The sequence below is a fragment of the Quercus lobata genome, chromosome 5 (genome assembly GCF_001633185.2).
Source record: "Quercus lobata isolate SW786 chromosome 5, ValleyOak3.0 Primary Assembly, whole genome shotgun sequence".
Taxonomy (NCBI): Eukaryota; Viridiplantae; Streptophyta; class Magnoliopsida; order Fagales; family Fagaceae; genus Quercus; species Quercus lobata.
In genome coordinates, this window is record NC_044908.1 from 82,516,641 (window position 1) to 82,528,503 (window position 11,863).

At 33.8% G+C, this 11,863-nt stretch overlaps 1 pseudogene; it reads right to left on the reverse strand.

The window, feature by feature from the left end:
- Positions 1 to 8,091: 8,091 nt before the first annotated feature.
- LOC115989264 lies at positions 8,092 to 11,629 on the reverse strand (annotated as a pseudogene).
- Positions 11,630 to 11,863: the final 234 nt, after the last annotated feature.

An 11,863-nucleotide genomic window follows, 5' to 3' on the forward strand; every position in this document is an offset into this window, starting at 1 on the left:
GTTCGTATCACCTCTCCATTAGCTACCTTAACCTCCAAAATTTGTGAGGTATCCACTGGAATATGTAAGTGTGAAACTAAAGTTGCATCAATAAAATTGTGAGTGCTGCCCGAATCTATAAGGATCACAAAAAACTTTTGTTTAATCCTACCCATCACCCTCATAGTGCCTGAAGTGGGAGTACCACTTAGAGCATAAAGGGTGATCTCAGCATCTTCTTGATGCTGCATACCAGACTCAGAATTTCTAGTAATCTCCTCCAACTCAGTAATTTGCACACCTGAATTTGATTCATGCACTTCATCAATAAAATCAAGAAGGAACAGCTTAGCACTTTTACACCTATGACCAGGGATCCACTTCTCATCACAATTATAACACAGCCCTTGCTTCTTCCTTTCCTCCATTTGGGCAGGGGATATTCTCTTAATAGGTAACCTAGACTTAGGATCTAATAAGGGAGGGACTTTAGGTAGACCCAAGATTGAAGGCTTACCTTGCTCCAACTGCAATCTGGAATTCTTCTTGCAACTCAGATGATATTCTTCTTGGATCTTGGACAACCCAAATGCTTCATTTAGAGATTGAGGATTAAGCATTCTGACAGGAAGTCTGATCTCATCCTTCAATCCACTAAGAAAGCAGCTCAATTTATGGGATGAAGACAACCCTTTAATCCTATTGGATAAGACTTCAAACTGAGCTTTATACATGGCTACTGAAGATGTCTGTCTTAATCTTGTAAGTGTCTCCATAGGATCATCATATGAATTGGAGCCAAACCTTACATGTAAAGCTTGTACCAAAGATTCCCAATCGGAAAAAACCCCTGTTTCCTCACTGTCTTGGAACCAAATCAACGCCTCCCCATCCATGTGAAACAAAGCCAACATCAATTTCTCCTCCACCGGAGTATTAAAGTACTTGAAGTACTGATTAGCTTTGTAAACCCAACTCGCTGGATCCTCACCAAAAAATCTCGGAAATTCCAGCCTCACTGGACGAGACAAAGTGATTCCTGAAGAACCCGAACCACGATTCAGCCCACTGTTTGGAACTCCTCCTTGATCAGAAACCCCTAATCTCTGTAGCAGCGAAGCTAATTGCTGGTTCATCTCATTCAAGGTGCGAGTATGGATTTCCTGAATGGTTCGCATCTCTTGAATATCCTTGGCGTTATGATCTGATGTGTGTCGAAGAGAAGCCAAAGCTTCATTGGTTGCAGCAGTGGCGCGCGTCTCAGCCATGGCCAAGGAATGCCCAGCTCTGATACCAAATGCTAGGGTTTGTGTGTGAACGTGTAGTGAATGCTAGACTTTTTGTGTGTGAACGTGTGGTGTTGTAGCTGAATTGTAGGACAGCTAGGCCTCCAGAAGTTAGAGAGAGAGAAGAGAGGAAGATTCAAGAAAGGTGAATAGGACAATTTGTTATTAAAGTTCTCATTGTTTTCTTGTGTTTCCAATTACACCCTTTTATACAATCTGTAACTAACTCTCTAACTAACCCTTCCATTCTAATTCTACTAACTGACCCTCCTAACCCGTGTGTTGACTGTTTACACAGTGGGCCACTCACCAATTCAACAATAGCACAGTGGCCAAACAATTCAATGAATTAACTAATACTCACAATCCTAACAAAACCCAATACAATAAAATCCCACAACATACAAAGAACAAAATTAATGCTAATACAACACTTTTTGTCATGGAATAAAGCCAACACAAAACATAGTTGTAAATCACAACTTTACACATGAAACCACTCACTCATGATATAATATATTAAAGCCGTGGATTCCATATATGTAAAGGTGGTTCCATAACATAATCTTTTTTACTAATTCAAAGAAAGTTAAGTTTTATATTCCAATCACGAGAGAAATTATCTTATAAACCAATGATATGAAACAACTGTTTCATAATATATAAGATTTACATTTATGCAATAGTGTAAGTCTCACATGCTGTGAGAGCGATATTATAAAATAATTATTTTTTTGTCGGTGTATATCATTGGTGGCATCAATTTGTTAAATTACTCATGCACCTATGCTAGCATTTGCATGCGCATACATGCAACAACAGGGCAACTTCGTAGAAATTTCCTATACATAATTTCTTGTTTTTTGCAGTTGAGGGCATGTTAAAAAAACACTCATAGAAATTATTTGAGTGACAGAGTCAAAATTGCATGAAATTTAGCAGACTGAAGGGAAATGGTCTTCTAATCAATAGTCGTTGCTCTATCACGATGTGCACCCTGATTTAGGCGAATTTCTTTGTTTAGGCTTCGAAAGCAGTAATTTTGCATTTTTTAGTCGTTTTTGTTTTCTTAATAACTTTTTGTCTAAAAGTTAAAATAAATGCCTGCTTGTTTTGAGATGACCCTGAAGGTCAGTAATTTATGATTTTGCAAATTAGGGTTTCAAACGGTTTCCTAATTGTCCAAGGGTTTTACTTCTTTAAGTACTTAAATGTTTTATAGCCTTCAAAGACAAACAAATGATTATTAATAAAAATTCGTACATTTGTTTATTGTGTATTAAAGGAACCCCTTGTGGATTTGATATTTACAACCAGAAGTAACAATTTAATTTCTATTCCATCAAATAGGGCATCACTTGTGTTTTCTTCAAGCTTTCACGATAGCACCTTATTTGATTGCTTAGTGATAAAGAGGGTAGGAGCGTCGAGATAGCTATAAGGTTTATCATTGTCTTGTTTTCCATGAAGTAAACAGATTCATTTGACATATTGTTGTCTTCTTTGTTGCAATAGTACTTGTCAAATGTGGAAAATTAGGGATGACAATGGGGCAGGGTAGGGTTTGTGCACTAATTTTCCTCTAAATGCACTAAGGTATAACAATTGACTAGACATTTTAGGATCAAATATTATTTATTTAGTGCACAAAATCAGAGGTTCAAAATTGAGGCAAATCTTGAATCCTAGATATTTAAAATAATAAGAATTAAGACGGGCCAGTGAGATGGTAAAAGATAAGCTTTCATCATTGAATGACAAGCAACCTGGATCACCAGGGTAAGGTCCCATAAGCTTCATCATTTAATGGGAAGCAACTTGATCGCTTATTGATAAATGTGGTAAGGGTGTTGAAATAGCTAGAAGGTTTATTATTATCTTAATTGTCCTATTGAGAGCAATTGTATCAGTGCTTGTATATAATAGAAAAATAATCAAATTTTAGCTAATCAAGTACAAACTTTACCCACATCAGGCCATGCAAAATTGTGTGAAGAAAGATAAACAATTTAAAAAATCAAGAAAAATTGATAACTTAATGAAATGTAATGTAAAAATAAATAATCTAAAAAGTGAATATATATATATATATATATATATATATATATTAAAATAGAAAAACTAGATTTTTAATAATGCTAAAATAGACAGAAAGTTTTGCACAGTTGATGCGAAAAAGATTGATTTAATGTATCACTGTCTTTTTTGTTGTAGTACTTGTCATATGTGAAAATTTGTGTCTACACATTGATAAAATTTAAATTCATTCATGACTTTTGTAAAAGATTTTTTTGGGTCTTTGTGTACTTTTTTTTTTCTTTTTCAAATAATTAAAACTAAAAACTAAAATCAAAATAATCATTTCAAAATATATAGTTACCTCCACCACATTAACCAATAAAGGAATTAGCAAAGTAAGGGAGAAAGTGGAGAGAGAGTCCATTGTACATCTTAAACAATAATTTTAAAGGAAGAAAAGGGAGCAATGCTCTCGGAGAATGTAATAATTCTCCTTTATGGAATGCATCAAGCCACTCACTCATGATATAATATATTAAAGCTGCGGATTCCATATATGTAAAAGTCAAAATCAGGGAGCAATGCTCCTGGAGAATGTAATAATTTTCCCTAATGGAATGCATGAAGCCACTCACTCATGACATAATATATTGAAGCCATGGATTCCATATATGTAAAAGTGGTTTCATAATATAATCTTTTTCACTAATTCAAAGAAAGTTAACTTGTATATTCCAATCACAAGAGAGAGTATAATTCATATATGTAAAAGTGGTTCCATAACATAATCTTTTTCACTAATTTAAAGAAAGTTAACTTGTATATTCTAATCACAAGAGAAAGTATCTTAAACCAACTATATAAAACAACTGTCTCATAATATATAAGATTTACATTTATGCAATAATGTAAGTCTCACATGCTGTGAGAGCGATATTATAAAATAATTATTTTTTTTGTCAGTGTATATCATTGGTGGCATCAATTTATTGTTAAATTACTCATGCGCACACATGCTAGCATTTGCATGCGCACACATGCAGCAGCAGGGCAACTTCGGAGAAACTTCCTGTACCTAATTTCTTGTTTTTCGCAGATGAAAGCCTAATTTCCTGTCTTCTCGCTGTAAAACTAACTCTTTTTTCAAATCAGGGCTTCTTTTCCCTTATCTTTGCATATTCTTCCTAGCTTTTCTGTCTTTCGACTCTTTTCTTCTCTCTCTCTCTCAGATTCGGTAAATGATATTCCAAAACTGCTTTCACTTTTCACTCAGGAGCTTAGTTTGGTTCATTTCCATGGTCATAGAATTATAATCCTTCTCCTTCTGCTTCACAAGATGCAAACCCCACAAAAGCTTTTCCTTTTCCTTTTTTCTTTCTTTCTCTGCGTTCTTATCTCCTATCTTCAAAAACAGAAGCAACCCATTATTTTCATAGCCAGATGAAAACGAAACGCACCGACACTTGTTTTATTTTCTTAGAGTAACTGTCGTGTTTCTCTCGTTGTTGTACTTTCCGTCTCTGCCGACTACTGCTTCCGCTGCTTTCAAAGAGATTGGTGGATCCACCAACCAATCATATATGACCTTTTTTTTTTAATGTTATTTTCTTTGTTTTTTGTTTTTTTTTAAAACCCTAAAGTTCTGTACTTTCCTTCTTTTTTCATATGATCACGTGTTTATTTTTCTTTAGATAATAAGAGGCTATTTATTTTTTTTTGGTTGAGAAATAATAAGAGGCTACTTTATTTTTTTTTGAGGAAGAATAAGAGGCTACTTGATCAGCCAAAAAAGTACAGTATTCTGTATTCATTTTCAGTTTTTTTTTTAGGATCCACCGCTACAAATTTGATTTGGTTTTAATATTTGTACTCAATTATTATTTTCAGTATCTTAAAAGTTAGATTTGAATACAGAAAATGAAAACAACTTTTTAACGTTTTCATTTTCTATGAATACAATTATAGTGGCATATTTGTAAATATTGTGAAAAATAAAGTTACCTTTTTTTTTTAGTGATGTCAGTGTGTGTAACTGAGAAAAGTTTTTTTTTTTTTTTAAATGACCAAACTCGGGTATGATATACTCTATACTCAAATTATGTATTCAAAATCACTTATCAAACACTATCAAATGTTGTGAAGATGAGTGTTTTTTTTTTTTTTTTTCTATTTTTAGATTTAAGTTTTGAATATAAAATACAGAAAATGAAAAGTAGATACACCACTTTTTGAAACCAAACCGGCCAAGCATTTCAAATTAAAGTTTTGTTTTGGTTTTTGTTTTTGTTTTTATTTTGGATAAAATATAAAAACTACTCTCCAGAGGTTTGAGTGATTAGGTCGTACCAAAACTTTCCAAAATATCTAATTTGCTCTCTAAACATAAATTAATACTATTTGAAAATTCACATGTTCCTCCGAATTCGTTCTCCATTTCTGGCAGTTACTTATTTACGATTGGCTACCAAAAACTTATTCACTAAGACAAGTTATTGGAAAGAAGTATAAAATTTAGAGGAACAAGGAACTTTCAAATTGTGTTAAGTGATATTCATGCTTAGGGAGAAAATTTAATATTTTTTTAAAATTCTTGGTATTACTTGGTATTAACTTAAACCTTATGAGTGATTTTTTTATTTTAATCATTTATTTTTATAATTCAATAATTATAACAGGGAATGAGGATTTGAACTCAAGACGTTTTCATTCAAAATATAAGAAAAAAAAATACTAGTTCAACTACAAAACTCTTGGATCAATTAAAGTTAAATATGATGATAATTAGGAGAGTTTTAATAGCAAAAGTATTGCCATTAATTACATACAAAAAGAAGAAGAAGATTAGATTAGCTTCAAAGGTTTATCGACCTTGCTTGCTTTTATTTTAATTTCTATTCAATTATTTCAGTATAATTTCTTACCAAAGAATAATAATAATGAAATCATGCTCTGTATGTTTTGAACCGACTACATATGGTTACTCTCGTTTTACTCAAGCATGAGTACTTTATGTTTGGGAGCCTCGGTAAACAGGGCACTCTCTGCCCAAAGTACAAAATGTATAAGCCGAGCATAATAATAACATGAGCTTGTAACCAAGTGGGGGTAATTTAAGAGGGTTGAAAATAAGGTAAATATGGCTTGGTTGGGACCAGGGAAGGATCCAGGTGGGGCCCCACACCCCTGGCCCCTTTTTTTTTTTTTAACTTATTATATCTTTCTTTTCCTTTTTTTTCATTTTTTTTAGTTGGGCTTTCCTTCCAAAACTTTAGGCCTCCTTCCTCCCCAATCAATCTAGCCAGCCTAGCCTAACTAATAATTATTCAATCCAAAAACTTAACAAAAACAATAAAAGCATTCACAATGGTGATTTTATTTTAGCAAAAAAATTATTTTACCACCAAAAAACCATGTGTTACTGGAAAAGTTAAAACTAATTTTTTGTAATTATAAGAAACTAGTATAAATATCAATTGACTGTAGCAAGTTATTGTTAAAAATAAAATACAATAATTTATTAAGGTTATCTCTTTTCTTTCAATTAAAAAACTCAAATTCTCTTTCTTCGTTTATTATTTTAATGAATTTTTTATATTATTTTAAATTAAGTAGTAAAAAAAAGAACATTTGATGTTGGGTGTATTATAAAATAAGGTGGTAAAATAGATAAAATAGTTTTTTGAGGTGTTAAAAGCAAAAAATTTTAGCACCATTGCTGTAAATGCTCTAATTTCAACAAAAAACAATTCTAGCAAACCTAGTATTAAAAAACAACATTATTTTGTTTTTGTTTTTGTTGGTAGATGATTGCATCTTAATGTATTAAAAAACAATAATTTTGTATATTTATAATTTGTTAATACTATATGGATGCCTATTTGGATTTTCTTTTTCTTTTATATTCCGGTCTCTTCTAGCTTAAAATTTTAAGTCCATCCCTGGTTGGGACTGCATGGTCGTATGTTAACCTTACCATACACCATGTACTTGGGCTAATGAAACGAATAAGTAATCAAAATAATGTAGAGAGGGGATAATAACATGGTACATGCATGCAAAGTATATCATGGAAATCAAATTATCGACAAAATCTTCTCGTCTGTAAACTTTTGAGAGCCATTTACTTCCTTGTAAAATAGAAGGAAATTGCCATGAAAGTGACCTGAGGTTAGGAAGAAAATCCCTTTTCTTGTAAATTTGGATAGAAACACGTTTGCATAATGACAACTCGTAGTTCGTGGGATACGCGGACGCATGGCTCAGACCCAAGAACCATTTTAAGGTCAAAGAAGTAGTCCTTGGGATTTCCTGTAGTCAATAAATTGCTAAAAAATACATGCACGAGAATCACAAGACAAAATTTCTAAGGTCTAAGTTAAAAAATGGCATATCATTTTTTTTTTTTTTTACTGAATTAATGTACATCCGCATTTCTAGATTCTAGATTACAAGAGTATGTTTTTGCCAGATGAATTTGGAAAAAGAAATATCATAGAGAAAGAATGAAAAAGCAGCAAAAATTGTGTCTAGCATATTTCTGAATGAAGATGGATTCTTGCAATAAACATAACTGGCAGATAAAAAAATAGAACCACATACTACAAATAATAATAAAAATCCAAGGAAAATATTAGCACCACTGAGTACTCATAAATGGTAAAAACTAACTGAAAAGGTAACAAAATTTTCTGAAATTCATATCCAAAAAAAAAAAGGTAGACGCCATTAACAATTGGTGTTCAGATTACTTCCAGAGCCAGGAACAATGAAAACCTCAATCCTCCAACTAACAAAATAGTGCAGAAGTCTAATTCATTCTCCTGATTATCTCGCTGATGAAATCTGTAAGGTTGAATTTTATCAACCATCTTGTTGGTTTTATTCCGTGCCAAATTTGTTTGTATTTTAGCAATTAGTAACCCTGTATTTAAGTGGGAATTATGTAAGGGTAATGTGTAGGGAATTTCACCTAAATCCCAACCTATGAGAAAACAAAAAAAAAAAAAAAAAACACACGCCAAAGAAAAAAACAATCACACGCACAAAACAATATTTACGTAGTTCAGCAATTTGTCTACGTCCACGGAGTTGCAGGGATTTCACTATTATCAGGGAAGAAAAAAAAATACAAGATGTGGCTACAATTATTCTTCACAATAAAAACACGGCAACCAAACCCACAATAAAACCCTAATCAAAGTTGGTTTCTATTATACAAAATGGACTAAGCCTTAATAAATCTCCCATTAAAAATCACGCAATATTATTCGGGTCGGGTAATCGAACCGGATCAAACAAAACTAGGCTTCACAAAACCCAACATAGTGTGTGAGAGAGTGTAAAGAAATGCTCAAGATTGTGCAAAGAAGCAGGGACTCGCGACTGGATCTCACGGGTGACTCGCGGCTTGCAAGCCGCCAGAAGTTGCACATATGCCAAGCATGCCAGAAGTTGAAGCGTCATGCCAACTGGAGCACTACAGGACAAAAAGTACAGACTGATCATTCAATTACCTCGCGGCTGGAACTCGCGGCTCAGTCAAGTCACAAGGCCAAGCCGCCAGCCAAATCTATTTTGAAAAAACTGACTCTTCGCATTCCAAACACACACAAGTATAAATACCCTTATACCCACAAAATGTAGAGAGCTTCCAGAGAGAATTTTGAGAGAGAAACCCTAGAAAAAAACAAGATTTACTCATCCCCAATCTTCACATAGTGACTCTTCAAATTTCTCTACTCTCACCCTCTTCATTATTACATCCTTGAGAGGTACATTACCAAAATATTTTCTCACTATACCCACATCTATGAGAAGGCCATTTGGTGCTTGGGAAGTAGTTAGGAAGGGAACAATTTCATATTGGTTGATGCTATGATTTATAGCGGAATCCGGTAAGCTAAAGAAGACAAAAGTTCGGCGCAACCTCGTTGGAGTAGGAGCTTGGAGGGCTTAGGTATACTGGGTAGATTAAGCTTGGAGGGTCTTCTTCTGTTTATGTATCCCAATTACATTCTTCAGTGGATTATTTACCGCTTGGAGGGCAGCGGAGAGGTTTTACGCCGAGGGCTTCGGTTTCCTCTTCGATAACACATCGTTGTGTTGTTCTTGTGTTTGCATCTCTCTGCCCTTAATCTTTGCCATTTAATTTCTGCTGTGGATGTGATTTTATTTTATTTAGATTATTTATCAATTCTGTATTAAGTTTATGTTCATATTCTGCACATTAATTGTTTGATATTAAGCTTGAATTGATAATTTGTTAATTAAGGGTCTAAACGTTCATAGTGTTTTATACACTTATTGAACTTTCAAAATCCTTGCAATTTCCGGCATCTCCTCCCTCAACGTATTGGTTCCTCTTTTTCTTTCGACCACCCAAGGGTGCCTTCAGCTTAACCATTTGGATTGAGAAAGAGGGAAATAAAGTAGAATAAAGTACAATAGAGTAAAATTGATCCAAAATTACTCTATTTTTAGTTAACTCTACTCTATTCTCTTCCACTACCTCTTCCCTCCCTCTTAATCCAAATAGGCCCTAAATGGCCACAGGGAGTTGTTTGCTTGCTTGAAGTGAGGTCCAACTGTCATTATCTCATGGATGAGATCTTCCGTGCAGATAATGCCATACTTCCCCAGAGCCTGTGACAACATTAATTATCGCATATAAGCAACAATTTAAAACAAACACTTCCCTCACAAAACAGCACTATCTTGGAATTACAAACTTGTTCAACAATGACGTTATCAGTCAAAGCAGTTCTCTGCTGGTTCAACTTTCCATATCCTCTTCTATAGTTCAGTTCCCTCACACTCTTCAAGTTGGAATATCTATAAACATGCACAACCATTTAATGAGATGCCATGCAAATTTTGAACTACAGATGTTTATGAAAGCCAAATGACCAGAGGGAGAGAGAGAAAAATACACACCCGTAAGTCACATAAGGCTCAACCCTTTGGAGCCTATTCACTGTAGCCTTGTTCACTTTCAAGAAGACGCCATTGAAGTTCTGTTTTAAAGAAAAATAAAAAAGAAATATGAAAGAAATTAGCTGAGTCTTGTTTAAGAACTACGTTTAATCAACCAGGCATTTCGTTAAACATAGACAAAAATACATCAAACCATTACAACTCAAAGTCATAATAATCATGATTAAATCATCACTCAAGCAGCCTAGGAAATAGTAATCATGTTAGCCATGATTGATAACACCGGTAAAATAATTTTACTAATTTCTTCAATCATTCAATTTCATTATTTCAGTCCCATTATTTTAAAATGGTGAAAGATCATATACTTCTAGTCCTAGATGAGTTTGATTGGCCAATCACTGTATACTGAAGGTGTGTTATCACTAAGACCATACACGTTCCATTCGTAAGTCCACAGTCACCATATCCCAGCTTTCAGAATAAAAGAATCAGGCATAGTTTCAGATTAGGCTATACTAACCCTCACAACATAGGGCTTAAAGTTACAAACTATTCAACAGTGACCCTATTAGAAATAGTGTATACGTAATGCTTATATAAAGATCTAAAAGTTAAAAATAAAACGTTCTTACACCTTGACACTAGAGGATTGAGCTTTGCCTCAGAATTCTAGGCTATGACTCAAGGATCTTAAACCTAAATAGCTTAAAAACAAGAGTACTGCTAGTCTATATACAAATACACAGTACAACAAGCATATAGTCTGAGCCTGCCTAACCCTTTCAAAAGGATGTATTTACCTTCATGACCAAGACAAAAATAAAAACCATAATAACCAGATACCGTTATATAATACCATAAGGGATGAGTTTCATGTAATACCTGTCTCAAACGCAAAAGCTGCATGATCTTTCTTGTCTTTGGGTGCATGGCATTGATATTGTAAGTTCCAAATTCCAAAATATAAGAACCTGGTGATCTACCATAAAGATTCACGTAACGGAGTAATCAAACATGGAAACTTACCCACGAATGCGAATGATAAACAAAAGTTTGGCCTCCGGGAAAACATACAATTAAAGCCTCCTTTCATCTTTGCCTCACGCTTCAGCCTAATCAGCTCCTTCTCCTGAATAGCCCAAATAATAAATAATAATTAAGGAATCATCAAAACATAATCCTCCAGTATTCACTAAATATAATTACAGATGACTAATAATACATACCGCTGTTCATACTCCTTTTGAGTACTGCTTGGCCCTATTGAAATCCAACTTCCGGTTTTCTGCATTAATCTTCTTTTTTGTAGCCTCAAGATCTTGCATTTTTGCCAATGCCCATTCTTCCTCCCTCTTCCTCTTCTTCAACACTGACTCTAGAATCACTGTCTTGACTGCCTCTTCACCCATCTCTGCAGAAACAAGATTAATCAAGAAATAAACATCGTAAGTTCTAAGCAAAAATCAATGATTATATCGGCACATTCGATTTTGAACATCAATCATAAGTCTACTACATGATATATGATCATTATCACTTCCAAGCATATATTAAATGAGATATCCTGTGTCATTGCTTCCAAAATCAGACTGTAAACAATTTCAGACAAATAAAAATTCAAACCATTAATCCTTTTCGCTGCA